The sequence below is a fragment of the Zonotrichia albicollis genome, chromosome 26 (assembly GCF_047830755.1).
Source record: "Zonotrichia albicollis isolate bZonAlb1 chromosome 26, bZonAlb1.hap1, whole genome shotgun sequence".
Lineage (NCBI taxonomy): Eukaryota > Metazoa > Chordata > Aves > Passeriformes > Passerellidae > Zonotrichia > Zonotrichia albicollis.
Window position 1 is genome coordinate 5064265 of NC_133844.1, and position 18103 is coordinate 5082367.

Sequence of the window (18103 nt, forward strand, 5' to 3'; positions counted from 1 at the left end):
GCAGGATTCCTGCCGGATGTTTCATACCAAAATCTGGATGTTTCATCCCAAAATCTGGATGTTTCATACCAAACTCTGGATGTTTCATACCAAAATCTGGATGTTTCATCCCAAACTCTGCAGGATTCCTGCCGGATGTTTCATACCAAAATCTGGATGTTTCATCCCAAAATCTGGATGTTTCATACCAAAATCTGGATGTTTCATGCCAAACTCTGCAGGATTTCTGCTGGATGTTTCATCCCAAAATCTGGATGTTTCATCCCAAACTCTGCAGGATTCCTGCCGGATGTTTCATCCCAAGCTCTCCCTTCCATCAGCTGGAATTTCTCATGGATAAAACACCCTGCCCCGTCCTGGCCTGACCCGTGCAGGCTCTGGCACGTTCCTCTCTCCACATCCCTCATTCCAGCCTGGAATTGCTCCTGCAGCTTCTCCTGGGACAGGAGATGTCCCCAGGCTGGCTCTGCTGAGGGTCAGGATCCAATTCCCAGGGTTTGTCGTTCTCCCTGAGAATTCCTGCTGCAGGGAAAGGAGCTGAGAGCTCATCCCATCACACCCCTTCCCCTATCCCAGGCTGCTCCGAATCCCAGAGATCCCATAGCCCAGAGATCCCTCATTCCAAAGATCCCAAATCCCAGAGAACCTACATTCCGGAATCACAAATCCCAAGGATCCCACAGCCCAGAGATCCCATATCCCAAGGATCTCATATCCCAGAGTTCTCTCATTCCAGAGATCCCTCATTCCAGGGAATGGGAGCAGCTGGAAAAGGGAATGCTGAAAGGTTAAAGGAGGTTGAACCCAGGGAGATGCCAGTGCTGGGAATTCCAGAAGCCCCTGGAATCACAGGGATTGAATCACCTCAGAGATCCCATATTCCAGGGATCCCTCATTCCAAAGATCCCATATCCCAGAAATCATTCATTCCAAAGATCCCACATCCCAGGATCCCAAATCCCAGGGATCCCACATCCCAGAGATCCCATAGCCCAGAGATCCCTCATTCCAAAGATCCCACATCCCAGGAATCCCATATCCCGGAATCACAGATTCCAAGGATCTCACATCCCAGAGATCACAAATTCCAAAGATCCCTCATTCCAAAGATCCCACATCCCAGGAATCCCACATCCCAGAATCAAAGATCCCATATCCCAGGGATCCCAAATCCCAGATATTCCACATCCCAGAGATCCCATATCCCAGTGATCCCTCATTCCAAAGATCCCTCATTCCAGGGAATGTGAGGCAGCTGGAAAAGAGTCAAAGGTGGCTGAACCCAGGGGAAATGCTGGGAATTCCAGGGAATGTGGAGCAGCTGGAAAACTGGGATGTTGAAAGGTTAAAGGTGGGTGAATCCCGGGAGATGCCAGCGCTGGGAATCCCAGGATTCTGCACCAGAACCCCTTGGAATCACAGGGATTGAATCACCTCAGAGATCCCATAGCCCAGAGATCCCTCATTCCAAAGATCCCATATCCCAGAAATCATTCATTCCAAAGATCCCACATTCCAGAGATTCCACATCCCAGAGATCCCTCATTCCAAAGATCCCTCATTCCAGGGAATGTGGAGCTCCTGGAAAAGGCTGAAGGTGGGGGAATCCAAGAATTCCAGGGAATGTGGAGCAGCTGGGAAAGCTGAATGCTGAAAGGTTAAAGGTGGGTGAATCCCAGGAGATGCCAGCATTGGGAATTCCAGGATTCTGCACCAGAATCCCCTGGAATTGCAGGGATTGAATCACCTCAGAGATCCCATATCCCAGAGATCCCTCATTACCAAAATCCCAAATCCCAGAGATCCCACATCCCAGAATCACAAATCCCAAGGATCTCACATCCCAGAGATCCCAAATCCCAGAGATCTCTCATTCCAATGATCCCCCATTATAGGGAATGTGGAGCAGCTGGGAAAGGGTTAAAGGTGGGAGAATCCAGGAATTCCAGGGAATGTGGAGCAGCTGGGAAAAAGGGATGCTGATCAAAGGTGAGGGAATCCAGGGAGATGCCAGTGCTGGGAATTCCAGGATTCTGTGCCAGAAACCCCTGGAATAGCAGGGGTTGAACCACCTCAGAGATCCCATAGCCCAGAGATCCCTCATTCCAAAGATCCCATATCCCAGAGACCCCAAATCCCAAGGATCCCATATCCCAGAATCACAAATCTCAAGGATCCCATAGCTCAGAGATCTCACATCCCAGGGATCCCAAATCCCAGAGATTCCCTCATTCCAAAGATCCCTCATTCCAGGGAATGTGGAGCAGCTGGAAAAGGGTTAAGTGGGTGAATCCCAGGAGATGCCAGGGCTGGGAATTCCAGGATTCTGCACCAAAACCCCCGGACTTGCAGGGATTGAATCACCTCAGAGATCCCATATCCCAGAGGTTCCTCATTACAAAGATCCCACATCCCAGGGATCCCATAGCTCAAAGATCCCACATCCCAGAATCACAAATCCCAAGGATCTCACATCCCAGGGATCCCAAATCCCAGAGATCCCTCATTCCAAAGATCCCTCATCCCAGGGATCCCAAATCCCAAGGATCCCATAGCTCAGAGATCTCACATCCCAGGGATCCCAAATCCCAGAGATTCCCTCATTCCAGGGAATGTGGAGCAGTTGGAAAAGCTGAATGCTGCAGGATTAAGTGTGGGTGAATCCCAGGAGATGCCAGCGCTGGGAATTCCAGGATTTTGCACCAAAACCCCCTGGACTCGCAGGGACTGAACCATCTCAGAGTTTTTAAACATTAATATTTCACCGCGGTGCCGGGATAACTCCCAGGATTCATCCCCTGGGTACCCCCGGATCACAAACCCACGCTCCTCGCGCTTTTTATTTATTTAATTTTTATTTTTTATTGTTTTTGGGCAGCTCCGCCGCCCCCCGGGCGGGCCCAGGCGGGAGGAGCGCTGAGCTCACGGCTCGGGGAGGGGTTTGCGAGCGAATCCAGTGAAATTGGGCAGGAAGCGGCGGCTGTGCCGCACATTCCCTGCCTGCAGCCGAATTTCACAGCGCCCAGGAAAACCGGGCTGAGCCCGGGCTGAGCCGCCCCCGGCACCGGCACCGCCGATCCAGGTAAATCCGGGGCTGCGAACCGCGCTCGGGCTCTCACTGCCGCTAAAATCTCATTAATTTCAACATTTCCAAACTTTTCTTTCTTCCCGGCTTAAAGTTTCATTTCCCTTCTTCTCCCCGAGTGTGTTTTTCTCCCTCTCCCACCGTGGTAAGAGACTGGAGGGGGGAAAATTTATCTATCTCCTAATTCTGAGCTAATTCTCCTAAATTAATTCTCCTAAATTAATTCTCCTAAATTAATTCTCCTAATCCCGAGTTTTGGGGCGATTCTTCACCCCGCCTTTAGCCGGGCTGCGATGCCGAAGAGTTTCGGTGTCACTTTTTCAACGAGTCCTGGCCGAGCTGGAGATTTCATCCCTTTTTTGCTCCCAGCCATTCCCGACCGGAATAAAAGGCGAGGTGAAAGCCGGGCAATGCCTGAGCTGGGATTTTGGTAAAATATCCCGAATTTCCAGCAGAAAACCCATCAGCGTTGGGTAAATCGAGGGGGATTTGGGGTTCTCCTCTCTGGATAATTCCCGGTTTGTTTCCAGAGGGAAAACTCAGATGTTTGGCAGAAGGTGCTAAATATGTCCTTAATTAAGGATTTTTTGTTTTTCCTGCTGTCACTGCTGGGGATCCTCTGAGCCTCCCAGCAGCTCCTTGGAAATTTGCTTTATCCTGGTGATTTTTGGGATTACTTTGGGATATCCACCCGCAGAAACGTGGGATGTTCAACCCGAGCCGGGCTGAGCTCACCAATGATCGCGATTAATATTTCCTTCCCCGTGAGCTCTTTGTTGTTAATTAAACAGCTGTGGATAAAGGATCTAAACCCAGATAATTGAGAAATTAAAGAGGAAGATCCAAGTTTGGATATCTGGGAGTGCAGCAGGAAAATAATTCATCATCCCCACAATCAGCTCCTAAAGGTGACAGCGCAGTGCTTCCAATTTTTCCTGGATAGAGCCCGAAAATCAGGGATTTAGGGCTCCTCCTTCCCAGTTTTCTCTGCATTGAGCCACCCGCGGTGGTGGAATTTCCTCGGCTGGGGAGTGGGGAGCAGTTAAAATAAAAATAAATGAAATAAAATGTGAATTGTTGGGATATCCGAGTGCTTGGAGTGGTGCTGGGTGCTCTGAAGGGAATCCCAATAATCCCCCACGGCAGGAGGAGGTTGGGAAAAATCCCCAAAAATGCGATTTTAAATGAAATTGAATCCTTGAATCGGGCGGTGCTGGGGTCAGGATTCCTCTGCAGCCCCAGCCAGCAGAGCTTTGGGGGGGCAGAAATGAGAATTTGAGGGGGAAAAGCCCCAGGGATGGCAGAGTTGGGTGATGGAGCCCAGGACGAGGATCCCGGGGGGATTTAATGGGAAATCTGGAATTTCAGTGCTCACACAGGCTGAGACCCCAAAATGGACCCAGCATTGAGCTCTGGGGGTTTTACATCCATAATTTGACTCTTTACTGTCCCCGTGTTCCATTCTGCTTTTCTTTCTGTTAAGGAAATTATATTAATTAATATAAGAATGAATTAATATAATTTATATTAGTTAATTTAATCTCTATTCATTAATTAATATAATTTCTATTCATTTTCCCCTTTTATTCCTTCCATCCTGAGCACTTCCAGAGCATTCCTGGTGAGGTTTCAAACCAGAGCTCCCAGTTTGGGGCACTGGGATGAGCCCCAGATTTTGCCAGAATTGGGATTAATTGCGAGAGACATTAATTCTTGTTTGGACTTGGATGTTTATTGGTTCTTATTTACATTATATTTCCTTAGATGTTTATTAATTCTTATTTACATTATATTTCCTTAGATGTTTATTAATTCTTATTTACATTATGTTTCCTTAGATGTTTAATTGTTCTTATTCATATTTACTTAGATGTTTATTGGTTCTTATTTACATTATACTTCCTTAGATGTTTGTTTAGTTCTTATTTGTATTACAGTCTCACCAACTGAGTTTTACAGCACTTTAAAAAACTAAAATATTGAGCCCCATCTCTCTCTCTCCAAAGCTTGTTAAGGATAAATTATCTGATTAAGAAATGACACTGAGGTTATTTTTACTTTTAACTTGTGGCCTGTAGTGTGGACTTTTTAAATCTATTTACACAATACCACTTAAACTCATGAAGGAGGTGAGGAAGGACCAGCCTCTGCCCTAAAACCTCTATTTTGATTTATATTTATACCTATATCTATATTTATATTTGTAGTTATATACTTTAATTTTGTGTGTATATTTATATTTATCTATATAAATATATATACACACAAAATATATATATATAATAGAATGTATTACTATATTCTAAAACCTTAAATTCTAAGTTTTCCCCCTGTGATGTCACACACCTCTATCCAAACTCTACACCTGTAATCTCAGTTCTATCATTCCATTTTTGAAGCTTTTCCCTGGCCTCAGGTCAAATGCAGAGTTCTCCTGGGGGTCAGTGCCTGTCAGACAGACAGACAGACAGACAAAGCCTTTTTGGACACCCTCAGAGCCCTTTTTTGCCACCTTCAGGGCCCTTTTTTGGGTGCCTTCAGGGCTTTTTTTGGCACTTTCCAGGCCCTTTTGGGACACTCTCTGAGCCCTTTTTTTTGACACCTTCCAAGCCCTTTCTCTGGGACCTTTTTTACCACTTTCTGAGCCCTTTTTTGCCACCCTCAGAGCCCTTTTGGGGCACTCTCTGGGCCCTATTTTGACCCCTTCAGGGCCCATTTTTGACTCTTTCAGGGCCTTTTTTTGATGCTCTAAGGGCCCTTTTTTACCACTTTCTGAGCCCTTTTTTGCCACCCTCAGAGCCCTTTTTTGACACTTCTGGGGCCCTTTTTTAATGGTTTTTGAGGCCTTTTTTGCCACTTTGAGGGCTCTTTTTTGGACTCTCTCTGGGCCCTTTTTTGGCACTTTCTGAGTCCTTTTTAGGCACTCTCTGAGACGTTTTTGACCCCCTCAGGGCCCTTTTTCGACACTTCCAGGCCCCATTTTTGAAGCTCTCAGGGCCCTTTTTTGACTCCTTCAGGGCCCTTTTGTTGCGACACTCAGAGCCCTTTTTTGGACCCTCCCTGGGCCCTTTTTTGCCACCTTTAGGGCCTTTTTTTGATGCCTTCAGGGCTCTTTTTGCCACTTTCAGGGCCCTTTTTGTGACTCTTTCAGGGTCCTTTTTTGATGCTCTCATGACTCTTTTCTGACACTTTTGAGCCCTTTATTGCCGCTTTCGGGCCTGGTTTTTGGACACTCTCAGGGCCCTTTATTGACACTCAGGGCACTTTTTTGAGGATTTCTGAGCCCTTTTTGTGACTCTCAGGGCCCTTTTTTTTCATTTCTAGGGCTCTTTTTTGATGCTCTCAGGGCCCTTTTTTTGACTCCTTCAGGGCCCTTTTGTTGCGACTCTCAGGGCCCTTTTTTGGACCCTCCCTGGGCCCTTTTTTGATGCCTTCAGGGCTCTTTTTGACGCTTCCAGGGCCCTTTATGGACACTTTCTGAGCCCTTTTTTTGCCACTTTCAGGGCCCTTTTTGTGACTCACTCAGGGTCCTTTTTTGACACTTTTGAGCCCTTTTTTGCCGCCTTTGGGCCTGGTTTCTGGACACTCTCAGGGCCCTTTATTGACACTCAGGGCACTTTTTTGAGGATTTCTGAGCCCTTTTTGTGACTCTCAGGGCCCTTTTTTTACATTTCTAGGGCTCTTTTTTGCCACCCTCAGGCCTTTTTTTTGATGGCTTCAGGGGTTTTTTTGTCACTTTCCAGGCCCTTTTTGGACACTCTCAGGGCCCTTTTTTGACGCTTTTTGAGCCCTTTTTTGCCACTTTCAGGGCCCTTTTTTGGACACCTTTTCTGACACTTCCAGGGCCCTTTTTAGACACCTTCAGAGCCCTTTTTTTGATGCTTTCTGAGCCATTTTTTGCCACTCTTAGGGCCCTTTTTTGATGCCTTCAGGGCTCTTTTTTGGCACTTTCAGGGCCTTTTTTTTGACATTTTCCAAGCCCTTTTTGGACACCCTCAGGGCCCTTTTTTGAGGCTCTCAGGGCCCTTTTTGGACATTTCCAGGGTCCTTTATTGACGCTCAGGGCCCTTGTTTTTTGATGCTTTCTGAGCCCTTTTTGGACACTCTCTGTGCTCTTTTTTGGCATTTTCTGAGCCCTTTTTTGGCATCTTCAGGGCTCTTTTTTGACACTTTTTGAACAATTTCAGAGCCCTTTTTTGCCACTTTTAGGGCTCTTTTTTGGCCCCTTCAGAGCCCTTTTTCAACACTTCTCAGTCCCTTTTTTGACACCTTCAGGGCCCTTTATTGACACTCAGAACCCTTTTTTTGACACCTTCAGGGCCCTTTTTTGCCCCTTTCTGTCCCACATTTCCCATTCCCATCCCCACAAACACCCTGGGAGGAGGAAAAGTTCCACTCCTAATCCAGGGTGGAAATTTGTTATTCCAAGAGGGATTTCCCAGCAATAACAGCAGCCTGGTTTGGAGCCTGGCTGTCCCCTGCTGGATTAGGGAGATTAATTAAAACAGCATCACCCAGAGGGTCAGGAGTGATCCCCTCCTCTTTGGGGGACTCCAGATCCACCTGGAAATCCTCTCCATGGAAATTTGGGCTGAGCTCTGCTCCTCCAGCTCACTCAGGATCCTTCTCTGGGGTCAGTTTTCCCTTTAAAATGAATTTTTGGTGTTTGATTTAAGTGGATTCTGCTGTGTGGAGATAAAAAAATAAAGACAAAAAGAGCAGGAGAGCTTCGAACATTACAAAGATCCTGGTTTAGAAATCTGGGAATGTAGCAGGAAAACTTTTCCTCATCAATATCAGGAGAAATGTATCTCTATCAGGATAAATTTATTGCTATAAAGAGATATTTATTTCTACATTTATTTATATAAAGATGTATTTATAAGGATATCTTTATGAGGATATTTATAAGGATATCTTTATGAGGATATATTGATGTTTATAAAGATAAATGCCCTAAAATTTGCAAGGACAGGGGAATTTTTCTAGGGAATAACACCCAGATCCACTGCCAGACCTTTCCTGGAGGGGCAGCTCCCAAATCCAGGCCGTGGCCTCTTCCCAGATCTCCTTTAATTCCCATTTGGGTTCAGTTTTAGCCCCTCAGTGCATCCCAGGAGGCACAAAAAGCTCTCCTGGGAGCAGAGGGATGTGTGGAGCATCTTCTGTCTGTGGCACAGCTGGATCCAGCTGTTTCACCTGCAGCTCCCTGATTTCCTGCTGCTGTGGGGGAAGGAGCAGGAATGGAGATGTGGATTTGACACTCCCAGGGTGCTCCAAGGGCCTGGGAATGGGAACCAGGAATTCCTAATGCACGAACTGCAGTGCTGGGCTCCAACTGAAAGGGGGAAAATTTGGGAAGAAATTCCTCCCTGGGAGGGGCTGGGATGGAATTCCCAGGGAGCTGGGGCTGCCCCTGGATCCCTGGCAGTGCCCAAGGCCAGGCTGGAGCACCCTGGGATGGTGGGAGGTTCTCTACCATGGCAGGGATGGGATGGGATGGGATGGGATGGGATCCATGGGATGGGATGGGATGGGATGGGGTTTAAGGTCCCTTCCAGCCCAAACCATTCAAGGATTCTTTGATTTGATTTCCCCATCCCTCTGTGGGTGCTGCAGGAACAGCCCTGGACACTGGGAATGTGCTGGGAGGAGGGCCTGGAGGGACAGGGAATGGCTTCCAGAGGGCAGGGATGGATGGGACATTGGGAATTCCTGGCTCAATGGAATTCCTGGCTCAATGGAATTCCCAGAGAAACTATGGCTATCCCTGGAAGTGCCCAAGGCCAGGCTGGAGCAACCTGGGATGGCACAGGTGGCACTGGATGGGCTTTAAGGCCCCTTCCAGCCCAAACCATTCCAGGATTCTTTGATTTGATTTCCCCATCTGTCTGTGGGTGCTGCAGGAACAGCCCTGGACACTGGGAATGTGCTGGGCAGGAGGGCCTGCAGGGACAGGGAATGGCTTCCAGAGGGCAGGGATGGGTGGGATATTGGGAATTCCTGGCTGGGATGGAATTCCCAGGGAGCTGTGGCTGCCCCTGGATCCCTGGCAGTGCCCAAGGCCAGGCTGGAGGCCCTGGCACACTGGGAGGTGTCCCTGCATGGCAGGGGTGGCACTGGATGGGATTTCAGGTCTTTCCCAACCCAAACCATTCCAGGATTTTCAGATTTAATCAATCAGTGACGACAAGGGATTCCCTCGATCAGGGAATTTTCACAGGGATTTTTCCGCCCCTCTTTGCTCTCTGCCTGCTGCAGTTTCCCCTCCCTGGCTGGCAAACATTCCCAGATGCCCTGGAATGGGCAGCCAAGGTGGGGTCACCATCCCTGGGAATTCCTGGCACACCTGGACGGGGTTTGGGGCTGAACAAGGCGTTGGCCTGGCCTGGATGCTCAGAAACCCCATTTTCCAACCTGAACCATTCCATGGCTCCCTGGGCTATTCCAGAGCTCCTTTTCCAACTGGGAATTCTCTGCTCTGATTTTTCCCCTGGCTCAGGAATTTGGGATTTTCTGCCAGTGCCTGGTGCCTCTGATCCCTCCAGGGACCTTTGTGGCTCAGGGTTTTAGGAGTGGGATTTGATCCATGGGGATTGAACCCTTGGAGAGCCCCTGCACTCCTGGAGCAGCGGGAGAAGGTATCCAACATCTCATCCAGGGAATGGTGGGATTTTATTCCCTTTAACAATTCTGGAGAGGCTCCCAGTGGAGAAGAGGCTGGAGGATTCCTCCTGTGGCACTGGGAAATCCTGTTCCCACCCTGAGGAATGCACCTGGGGTGATGGAGCTGGAATTGGGAATCCCTGGGATTCCTGTTCCCAGAGAAATCCTGTTTTCAGCCCCAGGAATGCACCTGGGGTGATGGAACTGGAATTGGGGATGCAGGGATTCCCGGGATTCCTGTTCCAAGGGAAATCCTGTTCCCAGAAAAATCCTGTTCCCAGCCCGAGGAATGCACCTGGGGCACGGAGAGTGGAATTGGGAATGCAGGAATTCCCAGAATTCCCATTCCAAGAGAAATCCTGTTCCCAGAGAAATCCTGTTCCCACCCTGAGGAATGCACCTGGGGTGAAGGAGCTGGAATTGGGAATGCAGGGATTCTGAGGATTCTTGTTCCCAGCCCGAGGAATGCACCTGGGGCAATAAAGAGTGGAATTGGGAATGCAGGGATTCCTGGGATTCCTGTTCCAAGGGAAATGCTGTTCCCAGAGAAATCCTTTTCCCACCCCGAGGAATGCACCTGGGGTGATGGAGAGTGAAACTGGGGATGCAGGGATTCCCAGGATTCCTGTTTCGCCCCCAAACACACCTGGGGCGATGGAGAGTGAAACTGGGAATGCAGGGATTCCCGGGATTCCTGTTTCCACCCCGAGGAATGCGCTTGGGGCAATGGAACGGGGAATTGAGGATGCAGGGATTCCCGGGATTCCCGGGATTCCCGGTTCCAAGAGGCTGAGCACCAACGGTTCAGAGCCCCGGGGACAATCGGGACAATTGTCCCGGCTCGGGGGGATGCGGAGCGTTGGCTCCGGGGGATGCGGAGTTTTGGCTCGGGGAGATGCGGAGCGTTGGCTCGGGGGGATGCGGAGCGTTGGCTCCGGGGGGATGCGGAGCGTTGGCTCGGGGGGATGCGGAGCGTTGGCTCGGGGGGATGCGGAGCGTTGGCTCCGGGGGATGTCGAGCGTTGCTGCCTCCCCGGGCACAAAGGGCTCCCATCCCATTCCAGACTTTCCCTTTGTTGCTGGATGAGGAGGGAGCAGGGCAGTGTCTGGTTCTGGGCTCTGTCTGACTGGGGGGACTGGGTGGGATCCAAAAGGGGAATTTTGGGCTGGATTTGGCTCGGGAGATGAGCGGGCTCTGTTACACCTGGGAAAGTGCTCAGGATTAGGAGCTTTGGGAGGTCTGTGAAAAGGAGGGAGAAGGATTTGAAATGGGCTCCATGCCAGGACAAGGGGCAGTGGTTTTAAACTGCCGGAGGGCAGGGATGGATGGGATGTTGGGAAGGAATTCCCAGAGCAGCTGTGGCCGCCCCTGGATCCCTGGCAGTGCCCAGGGACGGACACCCTGGGACAGCGGGAGCTGACCCTGCCCATGGCATGGGCATTTAAATCCCTTCCAACCCAAACCATCCCAGGATTCTGTAACAATTCCATGGTTTTTCCTCTCCATCCCTGTGCCTCTGCTCCCTTCAGGACCCAGAACTGGAGCCCTGGAAAGGGCTGAGTCAGCAGCCACCAAGTTCATGCCTGGCAGCCTTAAATTACACATTCCTGTGGGGATGGAGCTCAGCTCCCAGCCTGGAATATGGCACAGAGAACCAGGAGAGCTGGAGCATTTCCTGCCTTCTCCACTGGCTCTGCTCGATGGGTTTTTAATGCTCTCACTTGGATTCCTTTGAATGGAGAGACCAAAATATTGCCCTGACGTCAGGGATAAATCTGGAGGTCGTTAGAGGCCGTGAGGGGAGCGCTGAGCCCGACAGGAAGGGAAAATCCAGCCCAGACCAAACCTCCTGCAAACTTCAGCCTGGATTTCTCCTCGGGCAGCTCAGCACGTGCAGCTGCCCCAGACTGGAAGGGAGAAGGTGTCCAAGTGCGGCTGCCAGCAGCAGAGTTGTGGTTTTGCTGGAATATTTTCCATGTTCAGTTGTGTTCCTGTGGTTTCTGGTGCCCCTGTAATGTGTGGGTGCTGCTGGGGCTGTAAATGTTGTTTTGGGGCTGTAAATGTTGTTTTGGGTGAGGCTGTGGCTGAGCCATCCCTGAGCATGGAGGGCAGGGAGAGTTCTGGGTATCAGAGCCCTGAAATGCCTTGGAGCTGAGCGGGGAGATTTCAGGAAGAGCAGAATCCAGAGGGATTCCGCAGCCACAGTTTGGGATTCCCACAGAAACGGCAGCTCAGGTCCAAGGGGAAACTTGAGGAACTCAGCAGAGCCAGGGAAAGCTCCCAGGGCTCAGCACTGAAATGAGCTCTCAGCTTTTGTCTATCCTGAGGGGGCAGGAGGGAAAATTGGGAATTCTGGCATTTCCAGCATCCCTGGAAATATCCAAGGCCAGGCTGGAGGGGGCTCGGAGCACCCAGGATTTCTGTGGAGTGAAGGAGCTGCTGCGCAATTGTCTCTGTTCTCAATCCCCTAAACCAGTCCTGGCCTCGAACCCCAGTGACAAAGGACCTGGATGCTGGGGATCAGAGCCATGGAATGGTTTGGGTGGGAAGGGACTTTAAATCCCTTAAATCCCATCTCCTTCCAGCATCCCTGGGTGCTCCGAGCCCCCTCCAGCCTGGCCTTGGGTATTTCCAGGGATGCTGGAAATGCCAGAATTCCCAATTTTCCCTCCTGCCCCCTCAGGATAGACAAAAGCTGAGAGCCCATTTCAGTGCTGAGCCCTGGGAGCTTTCCCTGGCTCTGCTGAGTTCCTCAAGTTTCCCCTTGGACCTGAGCTGCCGTTTTTGTGGGAATCCCAAACTGTGGCTGCAGAATCCCTCTGGATTCTGCTCTTCCTGGCTTTATCTGAGGAAATTTTCCTGAGCCCCTCACTGAACAGGGGCTGAGGGTTTATTTTGGGGAATGCAGACCCTGTGGAAGTTTTGTCTCCTGGCCTTTGGGATTGGAGGGAGCCCAGTCTAGTGCAGAATTCCCCCAGGATTTTTGCACATGGAATGGGATTTCTGAGTGGTTTTCCAGTGCCTTCCCCTCGAGGAGCCCCTCCTGATGCCACAGCAAAGAAAGGACACGGTGCTGCTCCACCTGAGTGCCCTGAGCCATTTTTCCTAGGGATGGGTGGGAAATGTGTTCCTCCAATCTCGTTAGAATTCCTTTTCTCCCAGCCAGAATTCCCTCTGTGGTGCTTTATCCTCTCTCTCCAGGATTTCTCCAGCTCTGTGAGAGTTTCCTCCTTTCCCTGCGCAGGATTTGGATGATCCCTGCGGGTCAGGATCCTGATGATCCCAAATCCCCGAGGAACAGCAGCAAACCCATTTCGGGCTCAGCCAGGCTTTGCCAGGAGTGAAAATTCCCCCTGCTGGATCTGCTCTAATCCCAATTAGCGTCTCCCAGGCTAATCTCGGTCCCAATTAAAGCACCCTGGAGCTGTGCCGTGACCTTCCCCTCCCTCGCAGCTGCTCCCGGGATTCTTGGAGAGGCTCCGGCACCTGGCAGGGCTCGGCTCATTAACACCTCGGCAGGCGCCGGGCCATCCCAGCCCTCCTGCCCCAAACTGTTGTGTCTTTTGGCTCCGGTCCTCCCTGAAACGGCTGCAGAGCTCGGGTTTGGGCAGGGAACGGGAGTTCAGAGCTTGGGGCTGTTCCCTGATCCCGAGGGATCCCCGAAAGCGGGGCTGACACAGGTTCCTGTTTGCCTTGGCACGGGGCAGGCTCCGGGCTCTTGGCTGAGCCTTTTCTCCTCGCAAATATTCGGGTCTGGTTGGCATTCTCCTCGCAAATATTCAGATTTGGTTGACATTCTCCTCGCAAATATTCGAGTTTAGTTGACATTTAGTCAACATTCTCCTCTCAAATATTCGGGTTCAGTTGACATTCTCCTCTCACATATTCAGATTTGGTTGCCATTCTCCTCTATAATATTTGGGTTTGGTTGGCATTCTACTCTCAAATATTCAGATTTGGTTGACATTCTCCACTCAAATATTCGGGTTCAGTTGACATTCTCTTCTCAAATATTCAGATTTAGCTGACATTCTCCTCGCAAATATTCGGGTTTCATTGACATTCTCCTCGCAAATATTCGGGTTTGGTTGACATTCTCTTCTCAAATATTCAGGTTTAGTTGACATTCTCTTCTCAAATATTCGGGTTTGGTTGACATTCTCCTCTCAAATATTCAGATTTAGCTGACATTCTCCTCGCAAATATTCGGATTTAGTCAATATTCTCCTCTCAAATATTCAGATTTGGTTGACATTCTCCTCTCAAATATTCGGGTTTGGTTGACATTCTCCTCTCACATATTCAGATTTGGCTGGCATTCTCCTCTCAAATATTTGGGTTTAGTCAACATTCTCCTCTCAAATATTCAGGTTTGGTTGACATTCTTCTCTCAAATATTCAGATTTGGTTGACATTCTCCTCTCAAATATTTGGGTTTGGTTGACATTCTCCTCTCACATATTCAGATTTGGTTGACATTCTGCTCTCAAATATTCAGGTTTAGTCGACATTCTCCTCTCAAATATTCGGGTTTAGTTGACATTCTACTCTCAAATATTCCGATTTGGTTGACATTCTGCTCTCAAATATTCGGGTTTAGTCAACATTCTCCTCTCAAATATTCGGGTTTGGTTGACATTCTCCTCTCAAATATTCGGGTTTGGTTGACATTCTTCTCTCAAATATTCGGGTTTGGTTGACATTCTCCTCTCAAATATTCGGGTTCAGTTGACATTCTCCTCTCAAATATTCAGATTTAGCTGACATTCTCCTCGCAAATATTCGGGTTGAGTTGACATTCTCCTCACAAATATTCAGGTTTAGTTGACATTCTCTTCTCAAATATTCGTGTTCAGTTGACATTCTCCTCTCAAATATTCGGGTTTGGTTGACATTCTCCTCTCAAATATTCGGGTTTGGTTGACATTCTCCTCTCAAATATTCGGGTTTAGCTGACATTCTCCTCAAATATTCGGGTTTAGTCAACATTCTTCTCTCAAATATTAGGATTCAGTTGACATTGAGCTTTCTGGAGGCTCAGAAATAACTGAAATAATGACAGCAAGCCCAATTTACCCATGATAATTTCAGGAGTGCTATCACCTCCCCCTCATTGATGGGTTTGTCTGTCCAAGCCCACCGTTATTGTATTTTTGGGGTGCTCCGTGGCAGCAGGAATGCTGAATCTGACCCCATGTTCTCAGAAGGGTAATTTATTATTTTATATACTATATTATACTAAAGAATGCTATACTATACTGAAGAATAGGATACTTACAGAAGGCTAAAAAGATCATAATGAAAAGTTGTGACTCTTTCCAGAGTCCTGTCACAGCTTGGCTGAACAAATTCCCAGAGGGGAATTCGTTCATGTTCTGGTCAAGATGCTGAAGTGCTGCCTTATCTCTGACAGCTGCAGGGTTTGACTGGGAGGTTGCTCCACTCTTTATCTTCTTCTTCCTTCCCAAATTTCCCTTGCGTGGCTGCAGGACCATCCAGATGCTCCCAGAAATAGAAATACAAATATTTATAAACAGAGCCCAGCGTTCTCAGTGCATGGGAAAGCTTTAATGACCCTTTAGAAACCCAATAATGGCCCTTCCTAAACCCAATAATGACCCTTTAGAAACCCCAATAATGACTCTTTAGAAACCCCAATAATGACCCTTCCTGAATCCAAATAATGACCCTTTCTGTACCCTGGGAGTTTAACCCTTAACTCCCCCAATCTGGGAGTTTGGGGCTAAATCAGCCTCCTCAGCTGAATTTTTCAGGAGAGCTTCTGCAGCCCAATTTTGTTTCCGAGGAGGGTTTGATGAGGGTTTAAAAATGCTTTAAAAATGCTTTGAAAAGCAAGGAACAGCAGCCACTGAGGCTGATCAATACAGCTGTTTATGGATGGAGCAGATCAATACAGATGTTGTTTAGGGGTGGAGCAGATCAAACCAGATGTTTTGGGATGGAGCAGATCCAGACAGATGTTTGGGGATGGCACAGATCAATACCAATGTTGTTTAGGGGTGGAGCAGATCAAGACAGTTGTTGAGGGATGGAACAAATCGAGACAGATGTTTGGGGATGGAAGAGATTAATACAGATATCTAAGGATTGAGCAGATCCAGACAGATGTTTAGGGATGGAACAAACCAAGACAGATGTTTAGGGATGGAACAAACCAAGACAGATGTTTAGGGATGGAACAAATCAATACAGATGTTTGGGGGTGGAGCAGATCAAACCACATGTTTAAAAATGGAACCTGAAGCTGCCCAGATTTTCCTGCAGCGCTCGAGGCTCTGCTGAGGTGAAACTGCTCCCCTCTGGAGTTTGGACTGACAATTCCCACCTGTCCTTCCCTGCTGACATCCATGAGGATCCCTGGAATTTTCTCTCCATCCAGGAGCATCTCCCAGCCCCTATTTGTCCCCTGGATCCATGGGGATTTCTGGAATTTTCTCTCCAACCACGAACATCTCCCTGCCCCTGTTTGTCCCCTGGGCTGAAACCACCTCATACCCACTCAAACATCTCCAGAGCTTGTTCAGAGCCTGGTGCTGCTGGGCTGGGGATCAGGGCTGATGGCTGGGACCAGTCCAGCTACTGGATCCTGGATCGGGGATTCTGGATCGCTGGGGCTCCTGGAACTCCTGGATCTGGATCTCCTGGATCCAGAATAGTGAATCCCTCTGCAGATCCTGGATCCCTCTGGAGATCCTGGATCCAGGATTCTGGATCCCTCTGGAACTCCTGGATCTGGGATCCTGGATCACTCTGGATCTCCTAGATTTGGGATCCTGGATCCCTCTGGAGCTCCTGGATTTGGGATCCTGGATCCCTCTGGATCTCATGGATCCTGCTGGAGCTCCTAGATCTGGGATCCTGGATCCCTCTGGAGCTTCTGGATCCAGGATTCTGGATCCCTCTGGAGCTCCTGGATCTGGAATTCTGGATCACTCTGGAGTTCCTGGATCCCTCTGGATCTCCTGGATCCAGGATTCTGGATCCCTCTGGAGCTCCTGGATCCAGGATCTCTCTGATCCTGCCCTGCCAGCTCCATTCCCGTTGGACAATCCCCTCTCCTCGCTGCCAGAGGGAGCAGCAGCTGCATTTCCCTCCTCCCATCCCCTCCAGCCCTGCCCAGGCTGGGGCAGGACCTGATTTTATTCCTCCCTCTCAGCCTCACCTCCTGACCTACAATAAAATTGGCTCCTGGAAACCCAATGTTTGTTTTCCAAGATTTTTTTCCCCCCTCATTTTCCCGCCCCATCCTGATTTATGAGATCTGTTGGAAAACCTCCTCTGGCTTTTCCTGTTTCCCTCCAATCCTGGGCTCTAATCCCCGAGCTGCTGTTTCATTTCTCCCTTCCTTGGCAAAATCCTTTTCATTCCAGCAGGAATCTCCATCCCTGCTTAACCCACAGGGAAACTGAGGCACAGCCCTGGAAATGTCCTGGAATTCTCATCCATGTCCTCCTCAGCTTTAAAGGCTGTTCACGGATTTTGTAGCTTTATGTGAGGATGTGATTTTTCTGGGAATATTTTTGTTTTTAGGGACAGACCAGATTTAGCTGAAATTTTGGAGAATTTTAGTTCCTAGACATCTCCTTTGGAGCCAAATCCTTCCCCTTTCTCCTTCCCCTCCGGTGGCTGCCAGGAGCCAGCGGAGCTCCCAAGGTCTGGGGAGGTTTTTCCCGCTGAGCTCTGGCATTGCTTCACTTGGGAATGATGGAATCCTCATCCCCACGTGTCCGGCCTGACCCCTCCACGTGCCTGGGCGCCAGTGGGGAGCAGGAAAAGGACAGGATTTCACAGGATTCCACTCCTGGATGGAATTCCTCTCATGAGTCACGAGAATTTGTCTCCTCCTACCTTAAATTGCGCTCGTGGAGCACTTGGATGCCAACAAATCCCCATCCAGACTTACAACCAAAACCTGGAGATGTTTTCCACTATTCCAAGGTCATCCAAGGCTTCTGCCAAGTGTCTGGTGATGTTTTGAGTTTCTGCAGATGGAACCAGACGTGCAGGAACAGAAATAAATCTTTTATCCTGTTGGGAACCCAGAGTTTGGGATAAATCCCTCACTGCTGGCCTCGAGACTTCCTCACCCTCCTGCTTTTCCACTGCTCCTGATGGGTCTGGGTTCTCCATGGGGAGAAAAAAGGGTTCAGTTCTGTCCTGGCAGGATTTGGGTGAAGTTTTCCTGCTGGATTTCTGGAGGAAAACAGGAAAATCATTTGCTACACCTCCCAACACAGAGAATTTTACCTGGGGAAAATGGATTTTTGGGGTGAAATGATGTGGCAAATTGATCTAAACTTATAAATGGGAGAGGTTTCAGTTTGTTTGTCC

The 18103-nt window shown here is 49.1% G+C and overlaps 1 protein-coding gene across 2 annotated transcripts in view; it reads left to right on the forward strand.

Annotated features, from left to right (window-relative positions):
• Positions 1-2942: 2942 nt before the first annotated feature.
• LOXL2 (lysyl oxidase like 2) overlaps positions 2943-18103 on the forward strand; it is an 84554-nt gene continuing 69393 nt past the window's right edge. The window contains exon 1 of one of the 2 annotated variants that reach the window (XM_074558998.1): positions 2943-3082. The gene's annotated coding sequence lies outside the window, so the exon portion shown is untranslated. The remainder of the gene's footprint in view (positions 3083-18103) is intronic. The other variant, XM_074558999.1, reaches the window with a different exon arrangement.